Source organism: Jaculus jaculus, chromosome 2, assembly GCF_020740685.1.
Source record: "Jaculus jaculus isolate mJacJac1 chromosome 2, mJacJac1.mat.Y.cur, whole genome shotgun sequence".
Lineage (NCBI taxonomy): Eukaryota > Metazoa > Chordata > Mammalia > Rodentia > Dipodidae > Jaculus > Jaculus jaculus.
Window position 1 is genome coordinate 3761033 of NC_059103.1, and position 25096 is coordinate 3786128.

General features: G+C 48.1%; 1 pseudogene; it reads right to left on the bottom strand.

The window, feature by feature from the left end:
• Positions 1–502: 502 nt before the first annotated feature.
• Positions 503–25096, bottom strand: part of LOC123458573 — a 43368-nt pseudogene continuing 18774 nt past the window's right edge.

The following is a 25096-nucleotide window of genomic DNA, read 5'->3' on the forward strand; positions in this document are numbered from 1 at the left end:
CAGAGTGAGACCCTACCTCGAGAAACCAAAAAAAAAAAAAAGAATTAGGGCCGGGCGTGGTGGTGCACACCTTTAATCCCAGCACTGCAGAGGCAGAGGTAGGAGAATTGCCATGAGTTCGAGGCTACCCTGAGACTACAGAATGAATTCTAGGTCAGCCTGGGCCAAAGTGAAACCCTGCCTCAAAATACAAAACAACAAAAACAAACAGACCAAAAAAAAAAAAAAGAGGGTCTGAGGAATGGCTTGCTTAGCGGTTAACGTGTTTGCCTGTGAAGCCTAAGTACCCTGGTTCGATTCCGAGGAACCATGTAAGCCAGATGCACAAGGGGGCACATGCATCTGGAGGTTGTTTGCAGTGGCTGGAGGGGCTGGCATGCCCATTCTCTCTACCTGCCTCTTCCTCTCTCTCTTTAATAAATAATAAATAATTTTTTTAAAAAAATGAGTTAAATTTTAAAAATCCTCCTAAAAAAAAAAAAGGTCAAAAGAATTCCTCTCTTTACATGGGCTTTGGCAGCAGCCGTGGAGCAGGACCAGCAGGTCTAACGCCAGGTGGGGAAGTTCGGTTCTTCGGGGTTTCTCAAGATCAATTCCTGACCACCTTGCTGTGAATTACCCAGCTCACAGTAATGCGGTGTCACATAGAGCTTGGGAAGAAGCGTCAAAGACACCGGCTTTGGAAATGTCCCTGACGGCGGCCTCTACCATGTCCTGAATGACAAGCTCCAGATGCATGCGCCCCTTGTGCATCTGGCTTACGTGGGTCCTGGGGAACCGAGCCTTGAACCGGGGTCCTTTGGCTTCATAGGCAAGTGCTTAACCGCTAAGCCATCTCTCCGGCCCCAAATCACAAACTTCTTACTAGCCTTGTTCTTCGGCACACATTGGGCATAGTTAGTGCGGCGGATGGGCTGCACTTGCCTGTGGCCTTTCTTGGCTCCGCAGTTGTACCTTTGCTTTTTTTGTCACCTTGGAAGCTGGAGCTAAAAGGAGGCTATTTGTTTTTTAATGAGAGAGAGAGAATTGGCACCCCAGGGCCTCTAGCCGCTGCAATCCAATTCCAGAAGTGTGCACCACCTTGTGCACATGTGTGACCTAATGCCCTTGTGTCCGCTAAGCCATCTCTCCAGCCCTATTTATTTATTTTTATTATGTTATATTTTTTTGAGGTAGGGTCTTGCTCTAGCCGAAGCTGACCTGGAATTCACTATGTGGTCTCAGAGTGGCCTTCAGCTCATGGCGATCCTTCCTTTGCTCCTGAGTGCTGGAATTAAAGATGTGTGCCACCACACCCAGCCCTATTTATTTACTTTTGCAAGCAAGTGCCTTTAACTGCTGAGCCCTCTCTCTGTTCATATTTATTTATGTTTATTTGCAAGCAGGGAGAGATAAAAGAGAGACAGAGAGAATGGGCATACCAGGGCCTCTAGCTGCTGCAAATAAACTCCAGATGCATGCGCCGCCTTGTCTATCTGGGTACGTGGAAATCAAACTCAGGTCCTTAGGCTTTGCAGGCCAGTGCCTTAACTTCTGGGCCATCTCTTCAACCCCTTGTACATGAATTTTACAGGGTGTGTATGTATTCAACATCTCTAAGGATTGGGGTGCCTCTACCAATTTGAGAGCTACTTACTAAGCTCCTACATGACCCTCTGCCTCCCCCCTTTTTTAAAAAATTATTTATTTATTTATTTGAGAGCGACAGACACAGAGAGAAAGACAGAGGGAGAGAGAGAAAATGGGCTCGCCAGGGCTTCCAGCCTCTGCAAACGAACTCCAGACGTGTGTGCCCCCTTGTGCATCTGGCTAACGTGGGACCTGGGGAACTGAGCTTCAAACCGGGGTCCTTAGGCTTCACAGGCAAGTGCTTAACCGCTAAGCCATCTCTCCAGCCCCTTCCCCCTTTTTTAATAAGATTTATTTTTATTTATTCATTTGAGACAGAAAGAGAGGTGGAAAGGAGAGAGAGAGAGGGAGAATGGGCACACCAAGGCCTCTAGTCACTGCAAATGAACTCCAGACGCATGCGACACCATGTGCATCTGGCCTACATGGGACTTGGAGAATTGAACCTGAGTCCTTGGGCTTCACAGGCAAGTGCCTTAACTGCTGAGCCATTTCTCCAGCCCCCTTTAAAAAATATTTATTTATTTAACAGAGCAAGAGGCAGAGAGAGAGAGAGAGAGAGAGAGAGAGAAAGGAAGAGAATGGACATGCCAGGACCTCCAGCCACTGCAAATGAACTCCATACATGTGTGCCACCTTGTGCATCTGGCTTAAGTGGGTCCTAGGGAATCGAACCTAGGTCCTTTGGCTTTGCAGGCAAATGCCTTAACCACTAAGCTATTTCCCCAGCCCTGCCTCCCCCTTTTATGGGTGCTGGGGATTGACTAGTAAGTACTTTATTACTGACCTATATCCACAGTTCTTTTTTTTTTTTTCTTTTTTTTTTTGAGATGTCTCACTAAATTGCCCAAATTGTTCTTGAACTCATTCTGTCTGTAGCCCAAGCAGACTTTTTTTTTGGGGGGGGGGTGTTCTTTTTTTTTCCGATGTAGGGTTTCACTCTAACCCAGGCTGACCTGGAATTCACTATGTAGTCTCAGGGTGGTCTCAAACTCATGGTGATCCTCCTACCTCTGCCTCCCGACTGCTGGAATTAAAGGCATGTGCCACCATACCGGCTTAATATTTCATATTTATTTATTTATTTGAGAGAGAGAAAGGCAGAGAGAGAGAGAATGGATGCTTCAGGGCTTCTAGCTATTGCAAACAAACTCCAGATGCATGTGCCATCATGTGCATCTGGTCTATGTACACACACAAAAAGTGTTTATTTAGGTCCGGAGAGATGGTTTAGCAGTTAAGGCATTTGCCTGCAAAGCCAAAGGATACTGGTTCAAGTCTCCAGGACCCATGTAAGCCAGATGCACAAGGGGCACTTGCATCTGGAGTTTGTTTGCAGTGGCTGGAGGTCCTGGCGTGCCCATTCTCTCTCTCTTTCTGCCTCTTTTTCTCAAATAAATAACTAAATAAAATGTTTATTTACTTTTATGCAAAGAGATAGAGGGAATGTGCTAGGCCCTCCTACCTTGTAATGGAACTCCAGATATATGTGTCACTCTATGCATCAGGCTTTACATGGGCGCTGGGGAATCGAAGCCAGCGTGTGTCTTCGAAACAAAGCACCCTTGCCGGGCATGGTGGCACATGCCCTTAATTCCAGCAGATGGGAGGCAGAGGTAGGAGGATTGCCATGAATTCGAGGCTACCCTGAGACTACACAGTGAATTCCAAGTCAGTCTGAGCTGCAATGAAACCCTAAAAAAAAAAAACAAAAAAAAAAAACCACTGAGCCATCTGTCCAGCCCTTTTTCTTGGTGTGTTTGGTTTTATTTCTTTTCTTTTCTTTTTGTTTTTTGTTTTTTGAGGTAGGATCTTGCTGTAGCCTAGGCTGGCCTGGAATTCACTATATATTCACCTGGCCTTGAACTTGTGGTAATCCTCTTGTTTCAGCCGCCAGTGGCTGGGGTTATAAGTATGTGACTATATTGATTACTTTTGCTTACAGCCTTAGTTTCCCGGTCTGTCAACAAGGGAGTAGACAGTCAACTGTGGGGGTTTGCAAGCATAACAGTTTGACCTGGCACTGGGGGTGAGAAAGAATGGGAGGAGAGGAATGCTTCTTACTGGGGCTGACCTCCATGAACTCTCTGAGGAGCCGCAGCCTGCATAGCCAGGCCCGCGGAGACATACAAGTCAGCCTGCAAACCCTGGGCACTCAATGAATGCAGCGTCCTTCAGGCCTGGTGGTGCACACCTGTGATCCCAGCTTACTGGGAAGGCTGAGGCAGCATGATTATAAAATCAAGTCCGGTACTCAGGAAGAGAGGTAGGAGCATCGCCCTGAGTTCGAGCCCAGCCTGAGTCTACACAGCAAGTTCTAGGTTGGAGGAGCATTGGATGGCCAGGCATGGTGGCACATGACTTGACTTTCAGCACTCAGGAAAGTAGAAGGTAGGAACATCCCTGGGAGTTCAAGGTCAGCCTGGGGCTGCACAGTGAGCTTCCAGTCAGCCTGGGCTCCTGGATTTGAGTGAAAACCTACCTCAAAAAAAAAAAAAAAAAAAAGGGGGCTGGAGAGATGGCTTAGTGGTTAAGCACTTGCCTGTGAAGCCTAAGGACCCCAGTTCGAGGCTGCGTTCCCCAGGTCCCACGTTAGCCAGATGCACAAGGGGGCGCACGCGTCTGGAGTTCGTTTGCAGAGGCTGTAAGCCCTGGCGCGCCCATTCTCTCTCTCTCCCTCTGTCTTTCTCTCTGTGTCTGTTGCTCTCAAATAAATAAATAAATAATAATTTTTAAAAAATTAAAAAAAAAAAAGACCATCAGGGGCTGGGGAAATGACTTAAAGCCTTTACCTTCAAAGCCTAAGGACCTCAGTTTGATTCCCCAGGACCCACATAAGCCAGATGCACAAGGGGGTGCATGCGCCTGGAGTTCCTTTGCAGTGGCTGGAGGCCCTGGCATGCCCAATCTCTCTGTCTCTGTCTCTGTCTCTGTCTCTGTCTCTGCCTCTTTCTATCAGATAATAAAATATACCCTGAGACTACAGAGTTAATTCCAGGTCAGCCTGGGCTAGAGTGAGACCCTACGTCGAAAACAAACAAACAAACAAAAAAAAAAGATAATAAAATAAATAAAATATTTTTTTAAAAGACCATCATAATAGGAGGAAAAGATCATGACATCAAAGCAAGAGAGAGGAGCCGGGCGTGTGGTGCACACCTTTAATCCCCCAGCACTGGGGGAAGCAGAGGTAGGAAGATCGCTGTGAGTTCGAGGCCACCCTGCGACCACATAGTGAATTCCAGGTCAGCCTGGGCTACAGTGAGACCTTACTTGGAAAAACCAAAAAAAAAATAAATAAATAAAAAAATAAAGAATAAAGGAGAGACTGATTGAGAGGGGGAAAGAATGTGATGGAGAGTGAAGTTTCAAAGGGGAAAGTGGGGGAGGGGCAATGGCCATGGGTTATTGTGTACAATTATGGAAGTTGTCAATTAAAAAAATTTTTTGAAAAAAAAAAAGAAAGCAATTCTGACGCGCAGCCGCGCCCTCTCCCCACCCCCCTTGGGAATGTGAGTCACGGGTTGGTCCGTGACGCTGGGGCGCAGGCTCCCTTGGGTGTCATCCGGCCCCACGCGCCTGCTGCGCCTTTGGCAGGCGTGTCGCCTGGCTCTGGGCCTCAGTTTCCCTCTCTGCACCTGGGGGTGGGGGGCTTCCTCCGCCGAGGGGTGGCCTGGGCTTTCAACGTGTCCTGCGGGTCCCCTAGGGGCGACTGCGGGGACCGCCCTGCCCCGCCCGGGGGCTGGGCAAGTGGTGCCGGAGGAAGGTCCAGGGCGGGCCAGCAGCGATGCGTGGGCTGTCCCCCCAGCGAGGAGGCACAGACGTTCTGCACGTGGGCAGGAGGGCGCATGGATGGATAAGCACGACTAAAGGAGGAAAATACTCATGTATTTGTATTTTATTTTATTGTTTTGCTTTTTTGGGGTAGGGTCTCACTCTAGCTCAGGCTGGCCTGAAAAATCACTCTGTAGTCTCAGGGTGGCCTCGAACTCATGGCAATCCTCCTACCTCTGCCTCTTGAGTGCTGGGATTAAAGGTGTGCGTGGGGGCCAGCTCATATATTTGGTTTTTATTAATTACTATTATTTTTGGGGGAGGGGTTTCCAGACTGGCCTGGAATTCACTCTGTAGGCTCAGGGCAGCCTCGAACTCATGGAGATCCTAATACCTCTGCCTCCAGAGGGCTGGGATTAAACCCGGCCTTGGTTTTTTTTTTTTTTTATTGACAACTTCCACAGTTGTATACAATATCCCATGGTAATTCCCTCCCTTTCCCCACTTTCCCCTCTGAAACTTCACTCTCCATCATATCCCTTCCCCTTCTCAATCAGTCTCTCTTTTATTTTGATGTCATCATCTTCTCCTCCTATTATGATGGTCTTGTGTAGGTAGTGTCAGGCACTGTGAGGTCATGGATAGCCAGGGCATTCTGTGTCTGGAGGAGCACGTTGTAAGGAGTCCTACCCTTCCTTTGGCTCTTACATCCTTTCCACCACCTCTTCCGCAATGGACCCTGAGCCTTGGAAGATGTGTTACAGATATTGCAGTGCTGAGCACTCCTCTGTCACTTCTCAGCACCATGATGCTTTCTGAGTAATCCCAAAGTCACTTGAAAAGAAAAGCTTCTCTAACCAAAAGTGAGAGTATGAACATTAAGAGAAGTGCTTACTGGGCAGTGTGGCGAACTCAGTATACACATTTAGCCAGACACCAGCAGATGTTACACTCCTAGGGCTCATGACTACCCCTGTTGTAGGTTTTCAGTATCAGGGATGTATTCCCTCTTGTGGATCAGGCCTCAAGTCAAATTAGAGAGCAGTTGGTTTCCGTATAACAGACATGCCACGATTGTACCCGTTGGCTCATTTGGCCTGCCTGGCCAAATACAAGGCTTGCAGTGTCCACTGTTGAGTATCTTCACTGGTGATTTCTCTCTCTCCCATTGAACTGCATGAAGCATGGCTTTTGCCAGCTTTCCATCAGCTGGTCTACATGGAGGAGGTTATCAGCTCAGTTCCAGCAGGGTTTCACAGTGACTTTGCAGCCCAAGTATGTGGAGTCTTTAGCAATAGGGTCTTACCATCTATTCTTGGTAGGAACCTTGGTTTTTATTTTTGTTTGCATATCTATATATCTATATCTATATCTATCTATCTATATACATATATATATAGTTTGTTTGTACTTTTCAGGGTAGGGTCTCACTCTAGCCTAGGCTGACCTGGAATTCACTATGTAGTCTCAGGTTAATCTTGAACTCACTGTGTGAGACCCTACTTCAAAAAGACAAAACAAGGGCTGGAGAGATGGTTAAGCGCTTGCCTGTGAAGCCTAAGGACCCCGGTTCGAGGCTCGGTTCCCCAGGTCCCACGTTAGCCAGATGCACAAGGGGGCGCACGCGTCTGGAGTTCGTTTGCAGAGGCTGGAGGCCCTGGCGCGCCCATTCTCTCTCTCTCCCTCTATCTGTCTTTCTCTCTGTGTCTGTCGCTCTCAAATAAATAAATAAAAAATTAAAAAAAAAGACAAAACAAATAAATAAATACTTTTACTTATTTGAGAGAGAAAGAGGGAATGGGAATTTAAGATGTAGGCGCCACTTTGTACATCTGGCTTTATGTGGAAATGGAACCCAGGCAATCAAGTTTTACAAGCTAGTGCTTTTAACTGCTCAGCCATCTCCCCAGGCCTGCATATATATGTCTTGCTCTAGCCCAGGCTGACCCCGGATCACTGTGTAGTCTCACGGTGGCCTTGAACTCACTGTGATACTCCTACCTCTGCCTCCCAAGTGCTGTGAATAAAGGTATGCACCAACCACACCCAGCTCTGTCTGAACTCTTTATTTTTGTTTTTGTGAATTTTTTGTTCATTTTTATTTATTTATTTAAGAGTGACAGAGAGAGAGAATGAAACATCAAGGGCCTCCAGCCACTGCAAATGAACTTCAGATGCATACGCCCCCTTGTGCATCTGGCTTACGTGGGTCCTGGAGAATCAAACTGGGATCCTTTGGCAAATACCTTAACCACTCAGCCACCTCTTCTCCAGCCCTTTCCTGTTTATTTTGAGACAGGGTCTCACTACACTCAGGAGGCTGGCTTGAACTCACTCTAGCTCAGGTAGATCGTGAATTTGCTATCCTCTTGTCTGAGCCTCCCACATCACAGGTTTGCATCTTAGATCTGCACCACCAGGGTAGGTGAGAGGGGGCCATTCTGATACCTGACTTTTCATTGAGAAAACAGCTGAATAAAACATGAAAAGAACTGTTGGTGTGGGCATGCTTTAATTTTCTTCCCACATGGTCTTTGTTTATTATTTATTTATTTAAGAGTGACAGACAGAGAAAGAGGGATATATATACATACATATGCATATATATATATATACACATAAATATGCATATACATATATATATATATATATATATACACACACATACATATGCATATATATAGAGAGGAGGGGGAGGGAGAATGGGCGCGCAAGGGCTTCCAGCTACTGCAAACGAACTCCAGACATTTGCTCCCCCTTGTGCATCTGGCTAACGTGGGACCTGGGGAACCGAGCCTCGAACCGGGGTCCTTAGGCTTCACAGGCAAGCGCTTAACAGCTAAGCCATCTCTCCAGCCTCCCGCATGGTCTTTGACGTATATTTGAAATGTCTTGCCTGATGTGGCATAACACACCTGTAACCCCGGCACTCAGGGGCGGAGGCACAAAGATGACAGATTGAATGCCAGTTTGGTCTACATAGCAAGTTCCAAGCCAGCAAAGCCATAGTGAGACTCTGGCTCAAATAAAAGGAACAGAAAAGCAAAGAATATGAAGAAAGATTTTTACGCTTCTATAAAGGGGTTGAGGAGAATGATACAGGTTAAATCTAGTTATCAACCTCTTTTTTTCCTTTAAATATTTTTTTTTGGGGGGGTTGGAGAGACGGCTTAGTGGTTAAGCGCTTGCTTGTGAAGCCTAAGGACCCAGGTTCAAGGCTTGATTCCCCAGTACCCACATACACCTGATACACAAGGTGGCGCATGCATCTGGAGTTGGTTTGCCGTGGCTGGAGGTCCTAGTGCACCCATTCTCTCTCTCTGTCTGCCTCTTTCTCTCTCTGTCTGTCTGTATCTCTCAAATAAATAAAGAAAAGTGAACAAAAAATAAATATTTTGTTTTTATTTACTTACTTAGGAGAGAGGGGAGAAAGCAGACATGCCAGGGCCCCTAGCCACTGCAAACCAACTCCAGATGCATATGCCACCATATAAGTCTGGTTTATGTGGGTTCTGGGTATCAAACCTGGGGGTCCTTAGGCTTCACAGGCAAGTGTCTTATCCACTGAACCATCTCTCCAGTCCTGTTTTTTTTTTTTTTTTTGAGGTAGGGTCTCACTCTAGCCCAGGCTGTCCTAGAATTCACTATGTAGTCTCAGGGTGGCCTTGAACTCACAGCAATCCTACCTCTGCCTTCAGAGTACTGAGACCCTGTCTTAAAGAAAAAAAAAAAAAAGCCAAACTATCTTTGGAGTGTACCTCAGCTGGTAGAGTGCCCAGCAAGCATGCATGAAGCCCTGGGCTTGCTCCCCAGCACCGCATAAACAAGGTGTGGTGGCAAATGCCCCTGTAATCTCCCTTTGAGCTGAGCACTTCCGGAGTATTCTCTCGTCTCTTCTCTCCATTTGTGTTTCAGACAAAAGGGCCAGCCAACCCTAGGCCCAGTCGGTCCTGTCCTGTCCCTTCTCGCCATAGGTGTACTGGGATCGCAGATGCCAGCTTCTGCCTGGGTCCTGGGCGTGCTTGCTATGGTCATGAGTTGCGCAGCAAACACAGCCCCATCCCCCAGCCTCATGACCAACCTCTTTGAACTCAGTTTCCTCTTGGATGCCAGGAGGCACTAATATCTAGGGGTAGCTTATGAAAATTCCATGAGGGCTGGAGAGATAACTCAGAGGTTAAGGCACTTGCCTGCAAAGCCAAAGGACCTCAGTTCAATTCCCCAGGACCCACGTAAGCCCAATGCACAAGCTGACACAAGAGTCTGGAGTTCCTTTGCAGTGGCATTGAGGCCATTCTCTCTATTTCCCCTTCCCTCCCTCCCTCCCTCCTTGTGTCTTTTTCTCAAATAAATAAAAATAAAATATTTTAAAAAAGAGAGAGAATTCCATGAGATGATGAAATGGTTAAACATAAGCCTCAGATACAAGTAGGTCTTCAACAGTGGGATCTAGTGGGGGAGCCCCTCAGTCCCTCTCCTCAGAAGACGTGGGGTGGGGGTCAGTGTGGGAGGCTCCCAGCGCCTAACACCTGGCCTGGCTTGTCTGGGAAGGCTTGTGTTTCTGACAAATGGGGCCAGCCAACCGCAGGCTCAGGCTGTCCTGTCCTTGGGGCTGGGGTCACTTTGGGTGAGGCTGAGGACCAGCATACTTACCAGGACCTAGTTTGGCAAGTCACTTGCGCTCTGATTCCAGCTAGCCTGCAGGAACCTCGGCAGCTGGAAGGACATGGTGGGGGCTGGTGCTGAGCTGGGGAGTTGCAGAGGGCTTGGGGTGGCCACAGGCAAAAGGGAAGCGAGTGTGGGACAAGGAAAGGGCTCTGGAGAAAAAGAGGAGGAAGGAGAAAGCTGAAAGAGAATGAATGGTTCAGTCAGGCGGGGTGGTTCACGCCTGGAATTCCAGTGTTGGGGAATCAGGAGTCAGAGAGGCTGAGGCAGGAGGATGGCAAGTTTGAACCAACCTGAGGTGCATATTGAAAAACTGCCTCAAAGCAAAGAAACAAACACAAACAAAAAATGGTTGAGGGGCTGGAGAGATGGTTTAGTGGTTAAGTGCTTGCCTGTGAAGCCTAAGGACCCGGGTTGGAGGCTCGATTTCCCAGGACCCACGTTAGCCAGATGCACAAGGGGGCGCAGGCATCTGGAGTTCGTTTGCAGAGGCTGGAAGCCCTGGCGTGCCCATTCTCTCTCTCTCTCTCTCTCTCTCTCTCTCAAATAAATAAAAATAAACAAAAAATTTTTAAAAGGTTGAATAGTGTGTTTGTATGTGTTGGACACTGTACGGAAGCTCTCTGAGGAATGCTTCCCACAACCTTCATAGGAGTGTTAAGACCTCACCCCCAGTACACCAAGCTTAAGAAATTTGGACAAAATAATGAGCTAGCTGAGAACGAGTGAGTCAGGAGGAACTATGGGAGGGAGGGAGGGAAGGAAGGATGGAAGGAGAAAGAACACAGGCCTGGGGACAACTAAGCCATAAAAGGAAAAGGCAGGCTACAGGAGGAGATGTCTCAGCGCGCAATGTGCCTGCTGTGCACGTGTCAGGACCTGGGTTCAGATCCCAAGCACCCAGGTAAAAACGCCAGCTAGAGTAACGTGAGCCTGTAATCCCAGCACTGGGGAGACAGAGACAGACTGCTCCCTAGGGCTTGCTGGACAGCCAGTCTAGTCAAGTTGGTGAGCTCTAAATTTAGCAAGAGACCCTGCCTCAAAAAAAAAAAAAAAAAAATAAACCAACTGGACTGGAGTGATGGCTTAGCAGTTAAGCGCTTGCCTGTGAAACCTAAGGTACCCTGTTCGAGGCTCAGTTCCCCAGGACCCATGTAAACCAGATGCACAAGGGTTGTTTTCAGTAGCTGGAGGCCCTGGCTCACCCATTCTCTCTCTCTCTTCTATCTTTCTCTCTCTGACTTTCTCCTTTCTCTCAAATAAATAAATAAATATTAAAAAAAATAATAATAACAAAGGCAGGGCGTGGTGGCGCATGCCTTAATCCCAGCACTCGGAAGGCAGAGGCAGGAAGATCGCCACAAGTTCAAAGCCACCCAGAGATTATGTAGTGAATTCCTAGTCAGCCTGAGCTAGAGTGAAACCCTACCTTGAAAAACAAAAACAAACCAAAAAAACAAGCCAGAGTCGGGCATGGTGGCACACATCTTGGAGACCACCCTGAGACTGAGACTACATAGTGAATTCCAGGTCATCCTCAGCTAGAGTGAGACCCTACTTAAAAAAAAAAAAAGCTAGACATGGTGGTGCACACCTTTAATCCCAGCACTCAAGAAGCAGAGGTAGGAGGATCACTGTGAGTTTGAGGCCACCCTGAGACTACATAGTAAATTCCAGGTCAGCCTGGGCTAGAGTGAGATCCTACCTCCAAAAGCAAATAAACAAAAAATACAAGGACTGGAGAGATTACTTAGTGGTTAATGCACTTGTCTGCAAAGCCTAAAGACTCATGTTCAATTCTCCAGATCCCACATAAGTCAGACACATAAAGGTGAGGCAAGCACAAGGTCACACATGTCCACTAGGTGGGGCAAGCATCTGGAGTTCCATTGCAGTAACTGAGGCCCTGGCATGCCAATTCTCTCTCTCTTTCTGTCTCTATCTCTAAAATAAATAAAAAAGCCAAGAGTGGCATTGCACACCTTTAATCCAGAACTCAGGAGGCAGAGGTAGGAGGATTACTGTGAGTTTGAGGTAACCCTGAGACTACATAGTGAATGCAGGTCAGCCTGGACTATAGTGAGACCCTACCTTGAAAAACCAAAAATGAATAAATACAGTGGAGCAGCTGGAGAGATGGCTCAGGTCAGTGGTTAAGCCACTTGCCTACAAAGGCTAATGACCTGGGTTTAATTCTCCAGTAGCCATGTACAACCAAATGCACAAGGTGGCACATGCATCTGGAGTTCCTTTGCAACGGCTAGAGGCCCTGCTCCAGACCCGACACGCCCATTCTCTCTCTCCTTCTCTCTTTTTGCTTGAAAATAAATAAATAAATTTAAACTATACTGGAAGTCGGACATGGTGACACACCCCTTTAATCTCAGCACAGGTAGGAGGGCCGCTGTGAGTTCAAGGCCAGCCTGAGATGACATAGTGAATTCCAGGTCAGCCTGGGCAAGAGCAAAACCCTACCTGGAAAAGAAAAAAAAAAAAAGCAACTGATTAAGTAACTTCCGAACTTCTGGCCTCTGCATTCACACACGTGCAAACATGCACACACACACAAAGAAGGAGAGGTGGGGACCTTAAGGGACAGCTATGGCCGGAGGGAAGGGCAGGCTTGACAGAGGCACCTCTCAAGTGCCACCTAGTGGAGACCCTTTTTGCAGTTGGCCCTGGTAAAGCGGACCTGTGGCGTCCAGACAAGGTACATTCAAGTACATTAAAGAGCAGCTGGATTCTGTACATAATCTGTCATGGACTCCACTCCTTTCCCAACCCTCCTTTAGCCCCCAGAGGCATTGGAAAAAAGTCACTCCAGGCTTCTCTGGACAAGAAATAGTTGTGAGGAAAGTCTAGGCAAAGCAGTGATGCATGGCTGTCATCCCCACAGAGATGCAGAGACAGGATAATGGTGAATTCAAGCCACAGTGAGACCATACCTCAAAAACAAACAGTGCTGGGCATAGCGGTGCATGCCTTTAATCGAGGATCACTGTGAGTTCCAGAGCAATCTGGGATTACAGAGTGACTTCCAAGGCCTCAGAATCACCACCACTTCCCCCCATCCCCCCAAAAAGAAAAAGAAAATAAAAAAAGAAACAGGGGCCTGGAACATGGCTCAGTCAAGCCCTTCACTAGCAAGCATGAAGATATGAGTTACATCACATGCTGTGTGTGGTGGGTGGTGTTTGTGAAAATCATGCCCTCTACTCACACGTGCACACAGAGCTCCCTGCTCAGGTGTGCCAACATCCACCCAGACTACACAAGTGCAGACAGAGAAAATAACCAACCCTCCTTCAAAATGTTAAAAATATTTGAACTAAGGCTGGAGGGATGGCTTAGTGGTTAAGACACTAACCTGGAAAGCTAAAGGACCCAGGTTCGATTCCCCAGGACCCACGTAAGTCAGATGCAGAGTGGTGCATGCTCTGAAGTTCATTTGCAGCTGCTGAAGGCGCTGGCTCACCCATTCTCTCTATCTGCCTCCCTCTCTCTCACTCTCTCTCGCTCTCTGCTCTCTGCCTCTTTCTTTCTCAGATAAAAATAAAATACATAAAAATTACTTTACTTATTTATTTATTTATTTGAGAGAGCGAGAGAGAATGAATGAACACTCCAGAGCCTCTAGCCACTGCAAAAGAACTCCAGATGCTCGGGCCACCTTGTGCAACTGGCTTACTTTGGTACTGGACAATCAAACACAGGTCCTTAGGTTTTGCAGGCAACCGCCTTAATCGCTAAGCCATGCCTCCAGCCATTTCTCCCCTCTCACCTCCCCCACCCCAGGTAGGGTTTCACTGTAGCCCAGGCTAACCTGGAATTAAGTATGTAATGTCAGGGTAGCCTCGAACTCATGGCAATCCTATCTCTGCCTCCTGTAGTGCTGGGATTAAAGGCAATAGCCACCTCACCTGACCAAATATAACATTTTTGTTAAAGCCGGCTTTGGCGAGGGGGTCTACAATATTGACAGGTCCACCAAAGGCCGGTCTAACCCTGGTGGTTTCTATTGGTCGAATCTAGCAGGAACTGGTGGCCAGGGACTCTGGGAGATGTAGTTCACAGCCTGTTCCTGCAGGCCTGCGGGGAGTGTGGGTCTGTGGCCGGGAGACAATAGCTTGGGGACCGCCAAATGGGGGATCTGCTCTCGGGCTTTCAGTCCCCACGCGGTCCTGGGCAGCCTCCACACTGTCACTCACACGGGGCGGGACGCTCACCCCTCCAGCTCACCCCATGCCACATGTTTGCACCTGGTGTTACCTGCTCCATCCATCTGCGCTTCCCACGGGATGAGGCTTGCAGACGCTCCCCCCGCGCCCCTTACCCCCGCCCCCCGTCCCCGGCGGGTGAAGCAGAGATCTCCCTCTGCTTGCAGGTGCACCAGCCACAGGGCACAGCTGGTGCCAAAGCCCTCGGGTGGAAGCTGCCTCGGTGCGGCGGGAGCTGTTGTAAGGGAGCCCGGCGCTTGCAGTGCAAAACACTGAACGACACATTTTAATTGTTTTCACACGGTCACTGACTGCAGCTGCGGCCTCGGAAGTGACTCGGCACAATTCGGGGAGCTGGGTGGGGGGTGCGACGGGGAGGGGGCGTTACCCGAGCGCATGCCACGCCCACTCCCGCGCTCCCCCCTCCCCCCCCTCTGCAGCACCAGTGCCTGGGAGCGGGGTGCCGAGGCGCGATTCAGACTGGGGGAATTTCACCCCATCTTCCGGGAACCCCCAACCCGGAGCTTGGCTCTGCTTTCAACCCGGAAGCCCAGCCAGTGGGTTGGGCTAAGGAAGGCTGCTGTTCCTTCCCTGGTCCAACTTGCTTCCTTCCAATAAAAGCAATTATTGGGGGGGAGGGGGGACGGAGAGATGGCTTAGCGGTTGAGGCGTTTGCCTGCGAAGTCAAAGGATTCCGGTTCGACTGTCCAGTGACCCACGTTAGCCAGATGCAAGGGGGGGCGCACGCATCTGGAGTTCGTTTGCAGCGGCTGGAGGCCCTGGCGCGCCCATTCTCTTCCCCTCTTTCTCTCTCAAATAAATAAGTTATATTTTTTAAAAAAAGATTTTCAGAAAAGCAATTATTGGGAGGCGGTTAAAGATATTTGCTTGCAAAGCTTGTTGGCCCCGGGTTCGATTCCCCAGTACCCACGTCAAGCCAGACTCACAAAGTAGCGCAAGTGGCACGCGTTTAACTTAAGAACTGAGCATCGGACCAGGGCGGGCCTATCCATGGTCCCCTTAAGGAAGCCTCAGTTTTCCGTCCACAAAATGGGGTTAATGACTCAAAAAAAAAATGCACCTCGATTCATGCTGAGATTCCGGCCAGGTGATAGCTGGTCAGCTGGAGACAAAGGCACGCGTCCTTCCTCCGTGCCAGGACCAGTGACAGGATTTGGGGACAGCCCTGGGTCAGCTCCACCTCTCACCACGTGGTTGGGGGCTGGGGACCGCTAGGTGGCGCCGGAGACGCGCCAGGCTGTACGGGCTCCTGGGAGCCTCTCCCAGATCCATTTGGAAACCCAAACCTGGGCACAAAAATGCCTGTATTTCGAAGGCTGGAGCAAGAGGATCAGAAGTTCAAGGACAGCCTGAGGTACTTGAGACCCCTGTATAAAAAAAAAAAAAAAATCGGAGGGCCTGAGACTGTCTGGCCTGAGTTCGATTCCCCAGCACCCTTGTAAACAGCTGAATATGACCACACACACACACTTGTAACCTCAATCCTAGGAGCAGAGACCAGGGAATGGCTGCGGCTCTCACTGGTCAGCCAGTCTGACTGAAAAGTGGCCACATTCAGTGTCCAGCAAACACAAATAAAGCAGGGCGGGGGCATCAGTGTGCTCGCCTGGATTCCTCCCGCTGGCTCCAGGAGACAAGAAGCCTAGTGAAGAGAGCACGTTAGCCTCCACGGCCAGAGCGCCCTGCATTGACAAAGGGGGGTACACCGCGGCCGCGCTGGGACTTTTGGGAACCCAGGGCTTGCCTGTCTTCTCCCAGCATGCTTCCCAGCTCCCTGGGGGCACTTGGGGTCAAATCATAGACCTCTGTGTGGTTTTACTCTAGGTAAGGCTGACCTGGAGCTCACTATGTAGTCTCAGGGTGGTCTTGAACCCATGGTGATCCTCCTACCTCTGCCTTTTGTTTGTTTGTTTTTGTTTTGTTTTTTCAAGGTAGGGTCTCACTCTAGCCCAGGCTGACCTGGAATTCACTTTGTAATCTCAAGGTGGCCTCAAACTCATGACGATCCTCCTACATCTGCCGCCCAAATGCTAGGATTCAAGGCGTGTGCCACCATGCCTGGCTAGGGCTACCTCTGCCTTTTAAAATTTAATTTACTGACTTACTTATTTGAGAGTGGGATGGAAAAAGAGAGAGAGTGTGTGTGAGCGCTCTAGGACCTCCAGCCACTGCAAATGAACTCCAGACGCATGCACCTCCTTGTGCATCTGACTTTCGTGGGTCCTGGGGAATCGAACCGAGGTCCTTTGGCTTTGCAGGCAAATGCCATAACCACTAAGCCATCTCTCCTGCCCGTTTTTAAAAAATCTTCGAGAGAGAGAGAGCAGGCACAGGTCCCCACCTTCCACCTTGACACAGGGTCTCCCATCACCAGGCTACCTGTCTCTGGAGCTTTCCCAGATTCCTCCTCCTCCTCCTTCTCCCTGGAAGTGCACTTTGATCACAGATGCTCAGTACAGTGCTCAGCTTCATGGGGTTCCGGGGTTGTCAGGCTTGTATAGCAAGTGCTTAACCAATGGAATCATCTCTCCAGCTCTCTTCTTTTCTTTTTTCTCTTTCTTTTTCAATACAGGGTCTTACTATGGAGCCCAGGCTGGCCTAGGACTCTCCATCCTCCATCCTCTGCTTCCAGACTACGAGGGTTACAGATATGCTCTACCATACTTAACAACATATGGTCCTGTTTAAGATGCTGAACAGGCCAGGCGTGGTGGGAAAGGCCCTTAATCCCAGGACTCACAAGGCAGAGGTAGGAGGATCACCATGAGTTCGAGGCCACTCTGAGACTATATAGTGAATTCCAGGTCAGCTTCGGTTAGAGTGAGACCCTTCCTCTAAAAGTAAAAAAGCTACATGAGGGTTGGAGAGATGGCTTAGCAGTTGTGGCATTGGCCTGAGAAGCTTAAATAAGCCATGTTCCATTCCCCAATATCCCACATAAAGCCAGATGCACAAAGATGTCGGTTTCTCTTCTCTGTCTCTGTATTGCAAATGAATAAATATTTTTAAATCTTTTTATTTATTTATTTACTTCTTTGAAAGAGAAAGAGAGAGAGAGAGAGAATATGGGTGCGCCAGAGCCTCCAGCCACTGCAAACAAACTCCAGATGCATGTGCCTCCTTGGGCATTTGTCTTATGTGGGCACTGGGGAATAGAGCTTGCCTCCTTAGGCTTCACAGGCAACCACCTTAGTTGCTAAGCCATCTCTCCAGCCCTATTTATTTGAGAGGGAACAGCGAACATGGGCATGCCAGGGCAAATGTTCTCCACAGATGCCTATGCTACCTTGTGCATCTGGCTGTATGTGGGTGCTGAGGAACTGAACTGAAAGGCCCAAGAATTCAGAAGCTCAGAAATACTATCACGCTCCAAAGGGAGCTTAAGCGGGCCACCTGCATACCTCAAACTCCAGGCTTTACTCTCTGTTGGAAGCAAGTAAAGAATCCCTCTTCTCATTATATCAGAGCCCGCTCCTAATATAAAACTACGTAAAAAGGGCATGAGATAGCCCTCAGGGATGGGAAATGAATAATGAAGTGAACCACTTATTTGGTTTCTGTAAATAGCCTGCACCATAAGCCTTAATAGCCCACACTGTAAGCCTTTGTAACTCGCACCATAGGCTGTAGCAGCCTGCCTCAGACCACCAAGGTCATAGGAGGCTGATACCATACTCTGTTACCCCCACCTAAGGAATTGCACAAGTGCTGACCTCCAAGGTCACAGGAGACTGGAACCATACTCTGCTACTCCCACCCAAGGACCTGCGCAAACGCTGACCACCAAGGTCATAGTCATAAGAGAGTGATTGGTCCATGAGGGGCTTGAGCAAAGTAAACTAATTGGCTTAGAAACTGTGGGGTGGCACAAACTGACTGGCTAACACCCTGCAGGGGCTCCTGATATTAAATAATGATTGGTCTAATACACAGGCTTTGTTAGAAACCCTATAAAAACTGTCCCGTTCCTGCATTCGGGGCTCTGCAGTCCTCTACCCCTGTGCGGTGTACGACTGTGGGCCCCAGCGTGCTTGGAATAAAATCCTCTTGCAGTTTGCATCAAGACCGCTTCTCGTGAGTGAGTGATTTGGGGTGTCGCCTTATCCGGGCAGAGCGTGGGGACCCCCTGGGGGGGTTTTTTCCCACAGAACCTAGGGCAACAGGCTTTTCAAGCAAACTCCTTTAAACTGCTAAGCCACCTCCTCAGTTGCCACCCCTTTCCCAACTGGATTCAAACAAATAAAACCCCAAAACCGGATTCATGTCCTTTCGGGAAATCAAGGGTAACCTTTGGTGTTATCTTGGGGATCAGACACAAATCCACGTGTTAACCTGTAACTTGTATGATACAGCCTAAGTCCTCATTAAAAGCAAATAGCAAGCTGGGTGTGGTGGTGGGCTGCTGAAATCCCAGCGTTTGGGAGGTGGAAGCAGGAATATCAGGAATTTGAGATCATCTTTGTTTGCATATTGAGTTCAAGGCCAGCTTGAGATATATGAGATCCTGTCTCAAAAAAAAAAAAAAAAAAAAACTTTAAAAAGGTCTGGAGAGATCCCTTGGTGGCTAAGGCACTTGCCTGCGAAGCCTAAGGACCCACTTTGATTCTCCAGGTCCCATGTAAGCCAGATGCACAAGATGGTGCACGCATCTGGAATTCGTTTGCAGTGCCTAGAGGCTCTGGTACATCTATTCTTTCTCTCTCTGTCTGTCTGTCTTAAATAAAAATGAATAATAATAATATTAAAAAAACTTGCCGGGTCTTGTGGCGCACACCTTTAATCCCAGCACTCGGGAGGCAGAGGTAGGAGGATCGCTGTGAGTTTGAGGCCACCCTGAGACTACATAGTGAATTCCAGTGAAACCCTATCTTACAAAAAAAAAAAAAAAAAAGCGCTGGGGAGATGGTTTAGCAGTTAATGCACTTGCCTTCAAAGCCAAAGGACCCAGGTTCAATTCCCCAGTACCCATGTAAACCAGATGCACAAGGTGGCACATGCATCTGGAGTTCATTTGCCCGGGAGGCCCTGGTGTGTCTAATCTGTTTTAAATAAGCTAACAAACGAGTAAATAAATAAAATTTGAAAAGTCAAGTAAATAACAATCTTTTTTTTTTTCTTTTTTTTTTCGAGGTAGGGTCTCGCTCTAGCTCAGGCTGACCTGGAATTCACTATGTAGTCTCAGGGTGGCCTGGAACTCACGGTGATCCTCCTCCTATCTCTGCCTCCCAAGTGCTGGGATTAAAGGCGTGCACCACCACGCCCGGCAAGTAAATAACAATCTTAAACAGACTTTTCTACAGTGTTAAACACTTGCACCTGGCTCTGTAATTTAAGCAAACCTTCAGTTGGCCTTATTACGGTTCTGAGAATCTGTTTACTTAAGACGGTCTCATTTAAGAATTTACAACAATCTTCACCCTTCCCAATGCTGGGATTACACGTATTCCAGCTGGTTCTGTCTTCTCCCCTCGCCCCAAGAATGATTTTACTTTCAAATACATTCCAAGACTCCCACTCCCTTTTAATCCCACCCCTATTGTCATCTCGTTTTCTTTCCTTTTCTTTTTTTTTAAACTTTATTTTTATTTATATATTTGAGAGAGAGAGAGAGAAAGAGAGAGAATGGGTGCGCCAGGGCCTCCAGCCACTGAAACGAACTCCAGACGCGTGCGCCCCTTGTGCATCTGGCTAATGTGGGTCCTGGGGAACTGAACCGAAGTCGTTTGGCTTTGCAGGCAAACGCCTTAACTGCTAAGCCATCTCTACAACCCCCTTTCCCCTTTATTTTTTGTTTTTCAGGGTAGGGTTTCACTGTAACCCAGGCTGACCTGGAATTCACTATGTAGTCTCAGGATGGCCTTGAACTCAAAACGATCCTTCTACTTCTGCTTTCTGAGTGCTGGGATTAAAGATGTGTACCACCATGCCTGGCTTTTAAAAAACTTTTTATTGATAGCTTCTGTGAGTAGACAATAAAATCATGATAATTCCCTCCTTCATTCCCATTCCCCCTCTCAAATCCACTCTCCTTGTAATCTCCTGCCACTTCAATTAATTAATTTGGCAATTTGAGGTAGGGTCACATTCTAGCCTAGGCAGACCTGGTACTCACTACATAGCTTCAGGGTGGCCTCGAACTCACAGCAACCCTCTTACCTCTGCCTCTGGAGTTCTGGGATTAAAGGTGTACGCCATGTGGCCCTGATTAATCTTTTATTTTGACGTCATCGTCTTTTCCTCCTATTATGGGGGTCTTGTGTAGGGAGTGTCAGGCGCTGCGGGGTCATGGATATCCAGGTCAATCTGTATCTGGATCTTAAGCACTCCCACCCTTCCTTTGGCTCTTACATTCCTTTTATTTTTTCGAGGTAGGGTCTCACTCTAGCCCCAGGCTGACCTAGAATTCACTATGGAGCCTCTGGGTGGCCTTGAACACGCGGCCATCCTCCTACCTCTTTCTCCTGAGTGCTGGGTTTAAAGGCGAGCGCCACCTCTTCTGCAGTGGACTCTGATCCTTGGGAGGTGTGATAGAGATGTTTCAGTGCTGAGCACTCCTCTGTCACTTCTCAGTGACTTTGTCCTCTTTTAAGCCTTTTGGAGTCTCTTGCTCTGCTCTGAGTGCTGAGTGATGGGTCCCAGGAAAGCCTGGTGCCTCTCTGGGCTTCCCAGTACCCCAGGGAGGGACCACGGCTGCCCGTGTCTAGCTTGCAGCTGGTGGAGTTTGGGAATCCTGTTTTCCCAGGAATTCCGAGGGACTAGGGAAACCACACCCTGCCGGAGCCATCTGTGGCCTCCAGGCTCCAGCTGAGCCCAGCTGCATCAGCAGGCGGAAGGAGACCCGGAGGGAAGCGACGGGGTGGGGAGGGGAGCCCCGGGGACCGGAGAGGAGGGAGGGCCCAGGGCCCGGGTCTGGACCCCTCCCCAGCTTCCTCTACAGCTGGGGGCTTCTGCTCACTCGGATAGCTCACTGCTGAGCCCCAGGCCCTAGGCTCGGAAGGAACCCCCGAAACTGACGCCCAGTGGGTGACCCCGCAGACCCATCCCAGGCTCCGCCCACAGACCCATCCCGGCTCCAGAGCCGCGGACTTCCCCCGCCCCCCGCATTGGCCGATCTCCCATGAAACGCCCCCAAAGGCACAAAGAGACCGGCGGCTGTGCCCCGCCCAGCCCCGCGGGCTCCCCGTCCAGGCGGGCTGGGCAGCCCGGTCCCCGGCACTCAGCGCCCAGCCCGGGAAGTCGGCCGCTGACCCCAGCCCATCCCCGAGCCTCCAGGGACCGGCTCAGGGGGTCTCCATCACGCTTGCTCCTTTTCCTTTTTTTAGAGAAGTTTTAAAAAAATATTTTATTTTTATTTATTGATTTGAAAGAGAGAACGAGGCAGAGGAAGAGAGAAAAGAATGAGGGCGCCAGGGCCTCCAGCCGCGGCAAATGAACTCCGGATGCGTGCGCCGCCGCCACCACCTTGTGCATCTGGCTCACGTGGGTACAGGGGAATCGAACCAAGGTCCTTTGGCTTTGCAGACAAGCGCCTTGACCGCTAAGCCATCTCTCCAGCCTGAAACTCTCTTTTGTTTTTTGGTTTTTCGAGGTAGGGTCTCGCTGTAGCCCAAGCTGACCTGGAATTCACTCTGTAGTCTCAGGGTGGCCTCGAACTCTCGGCTATCCTCCTACCTCTGCCTCCCGAGTGCTGGGATTAAAGGCATGTGCCACCACCCGGCCCCGAAACTTTTTATTTTATCTAATTAGTTAATTAATTTGAGTGACAGAAAGGTAGATAGAGAGAGAATGGACACACCAGGGCCTGTAGCAACTGCAAAGGAACTCCAGGGGCAAAAAAATAAAACAAAGCCACAACAAAGAAGCAACCAAAAAAAAAAAAAAAAAAAGAGTCTGCATCTTGGCGCACGTCTTTAATTCCATCACTCGGGAGGATCTCTGTGAGTTCGAGGCCACCCTGAGAATACAGAGTGAATTCCAGGTCAGCCTTGGCTAGAGTGAGTCCCTACCTTGAGGAAAACACAAAACAAAAACAAAAAACAGAAAGGTTTTTAAGTTTTTATCTTTATTTATTTATTAGAGACAGAGAGACAAAGAGAGATAAAACAGACATGCTAAGGCCTCTAAGCCCTGCAAACAAACTCCAGACTCATGTGCATCTGTCTTACGTGGGACCTGGAGTATCGAACCTGTGTCCTTAGGCTTCACAAGCAATCGCCTTAACTGCTAAGCCATCTTTCCAGATCTATTATTTATTTTGTTTTCTGATTTTTTGAGGTAGGGTCTCACTCTAGCTCAGGCTGACCTGGAATTCACTATGTAGTCTAAGGGTGGCCTTGAACTCACAGTGATCCTCCTACCTCTGCCTCCCGAGTGCTGGGATTAAAGGCGTGCGCCACCATGCCCGGCTTCTTTTTTTTTTTTTTTTAAGTATACATTTCCCTCCCCCCAACACAAAAAACGAAGACACATATAGTGTGTATGATAATTTTTGTCCACAGCTAGTGAGTGACTCACAGCTTTCTCTTGGGTCAGGCCATGGAAGCTGGAATGCCTCTTTGCTGAGGAATTCTAACCTCCTCCCTTTGTCTCTCAGAACTGCTCATAAAGCGATTATCTGACCAGCTCCACCTCAACCTCACAGCAGGTATTAAGATCTTCATTCTGGGGCTGGGGAGGTGGCTCAGCAGAGGGTTAAAGGTGCTTGCCTGCAAAAACCTGTTAGCCTGGGTTCCATTCCCCAGAACTTGGGCGCAGCCATATGCAAAAAGTGGCGCATGTGTCTGGAGCGCATTTGTAGTGGAGAGAGGGCCTGTACTGCCCGTACACACAGTCTCTCTTCCCTCTCAAATGAATAAATAAAAACATTTTTTGTTGTTTTGGTTTTTCAAATAGAGTCTTGCTCTAGCCCAGGCTGACCTGGAATTCACTATGTAGTCTCAGGGTGCCTTCAAACTCAGAACAGTCCTACCTCTGTCTCCCAAATGCTGGGATTTCATAAAGGCATGTGCCACCAAGCCCAGCATAAGTAAATAAAAATATTTTTGGAAGCCAGGCGTGGTGGTGCACGCCTTTAATTCCATCACTCAGGAGGCAGAGGTAGGAGGATCTCTGTGAGTTTGAGGCCACCGTGAGACTACATAGTGAATTCCAGGTCAGCCTGGACTAGAGTGAGACCCTACCTCAAAAAACCAAAATAATAATGATAATATATTTTGGGGGTTACTGGAGAGATGGTTTAGTGGTTAAGAGCTTGCCTTGAATCAAGCTTGGCTTGATTCCCCAGTACCCATGTAAGCCAGATGCACAATGTGGTGCATGCATCTGGAGTTCGGTTGCAGTGGTTGGCAGCCTTGATGCACCCATTCTTTCTTTCTCTGTGTGTCACTCTCAAAATAGATAAAAAGTAAACAAAAAAATTAATATTTTATTTTTTGGAGTGAGACAGAGAGAAAGAATTAGGGTGTCAAGGCCTCAGCCACTGCAGTTGCACTCCAGACATCTGCGCCACCTAGTGACCTTGTGCTTGGGTCACCTTTGTGCATCTGGCTTATGTGGGACCAAGAGAGAGACTGAATATGGGTCCTTAGGCTTCACAGGCAAACGCCTTAACCACTAAGCCATCACTCCAGCTCTAAAATATATATATTTTTAAAGTTGGAGAAGATGGGCATGGTGGCACACACTTTTAATCCCAGCAATCAGGAGGCAGAGGTAGGAGGATTACAGTGAGTTCAAGGCCACGCTAAGACTACACAGAGAATTCCAGGTCAGCCTGTGCTAGAGTGAGAAACTTCCTAGGAAAATCAAAAAAGAAAGAAAGAAAGAAAAAAGCTGGAGAGATAGCTTAGTGGTTAAGCACTTGCCTTGAAGCCTAAGGACCCCAGTTAGAGGCTTGATTCCCCAGGACCCATGTAAACCAGATGCACAAGGTGATGCATCTAGAGTTCATTTGCAGTGGCTGGAGGCCCTGATGTACCCATTCTCTCTCTCTCTGCCTCTTTCTCTGTTTATCACTCTCAAATAAATTTTTTTTAAATTATTTTTATTTTAATATTTAATACTATGTTATATATTATATTATATATTAATATTTAATATTTTTAAATTTTGTTTGCAGTGGCTGGAGGCCCTGGCATGCCCATTCTCTCTCTCTCTATTTGCCTCTTTCTCTGTCTGTTGCTCTCAATTAAATAAAAATTTAAAAAACTGGGCTGGAGAAATGGCTTAGCAGTTAAGACATTTGCCTACAAAGCCAAAGGATCCCGGTTTGATTCTCCAGGATCCAAGTAAGCCAGATGCACAAGGAGGAGCATGCGTCTGGAGTTTATTTGCAATGGCTAGAGACCATGGTGCACCTATTCTCATTTTCTCTCTCTCTCTCTCTCTCTCTCTCTCTCTCTCTCTCTCTCTGCCTCTTTCTCTCTCTCAAATAAATAAATAAATATTCAGGCATGGTAGCACACACCTTTAAAAAAATTTAAAAAATTAAAAAAAAAAGCTATTTATACGATGAAGTTCTACTCAGCGGTAAAGAAAAATTAAGTTATGAAATTTGCAGGAAAATGGGTGGATCTGGAAAGGATTATACTAAGTGAGGTAACCCAGGCCCAGAAAGCCAAGCATCACATGTTCTCTCTCATATGTGGATCCTAGCTACAGATGATTGGGCTTCTGCGTGAGTAGGAAGAAAACTCAGTAGCAGAGGCCAGTAAGCTAGAAAGTGAATATAAAGGGAAGAGAAAGGAAGGGAGAGGAGACTTAATAGGATGGGATTGTATATATGTAAGTAG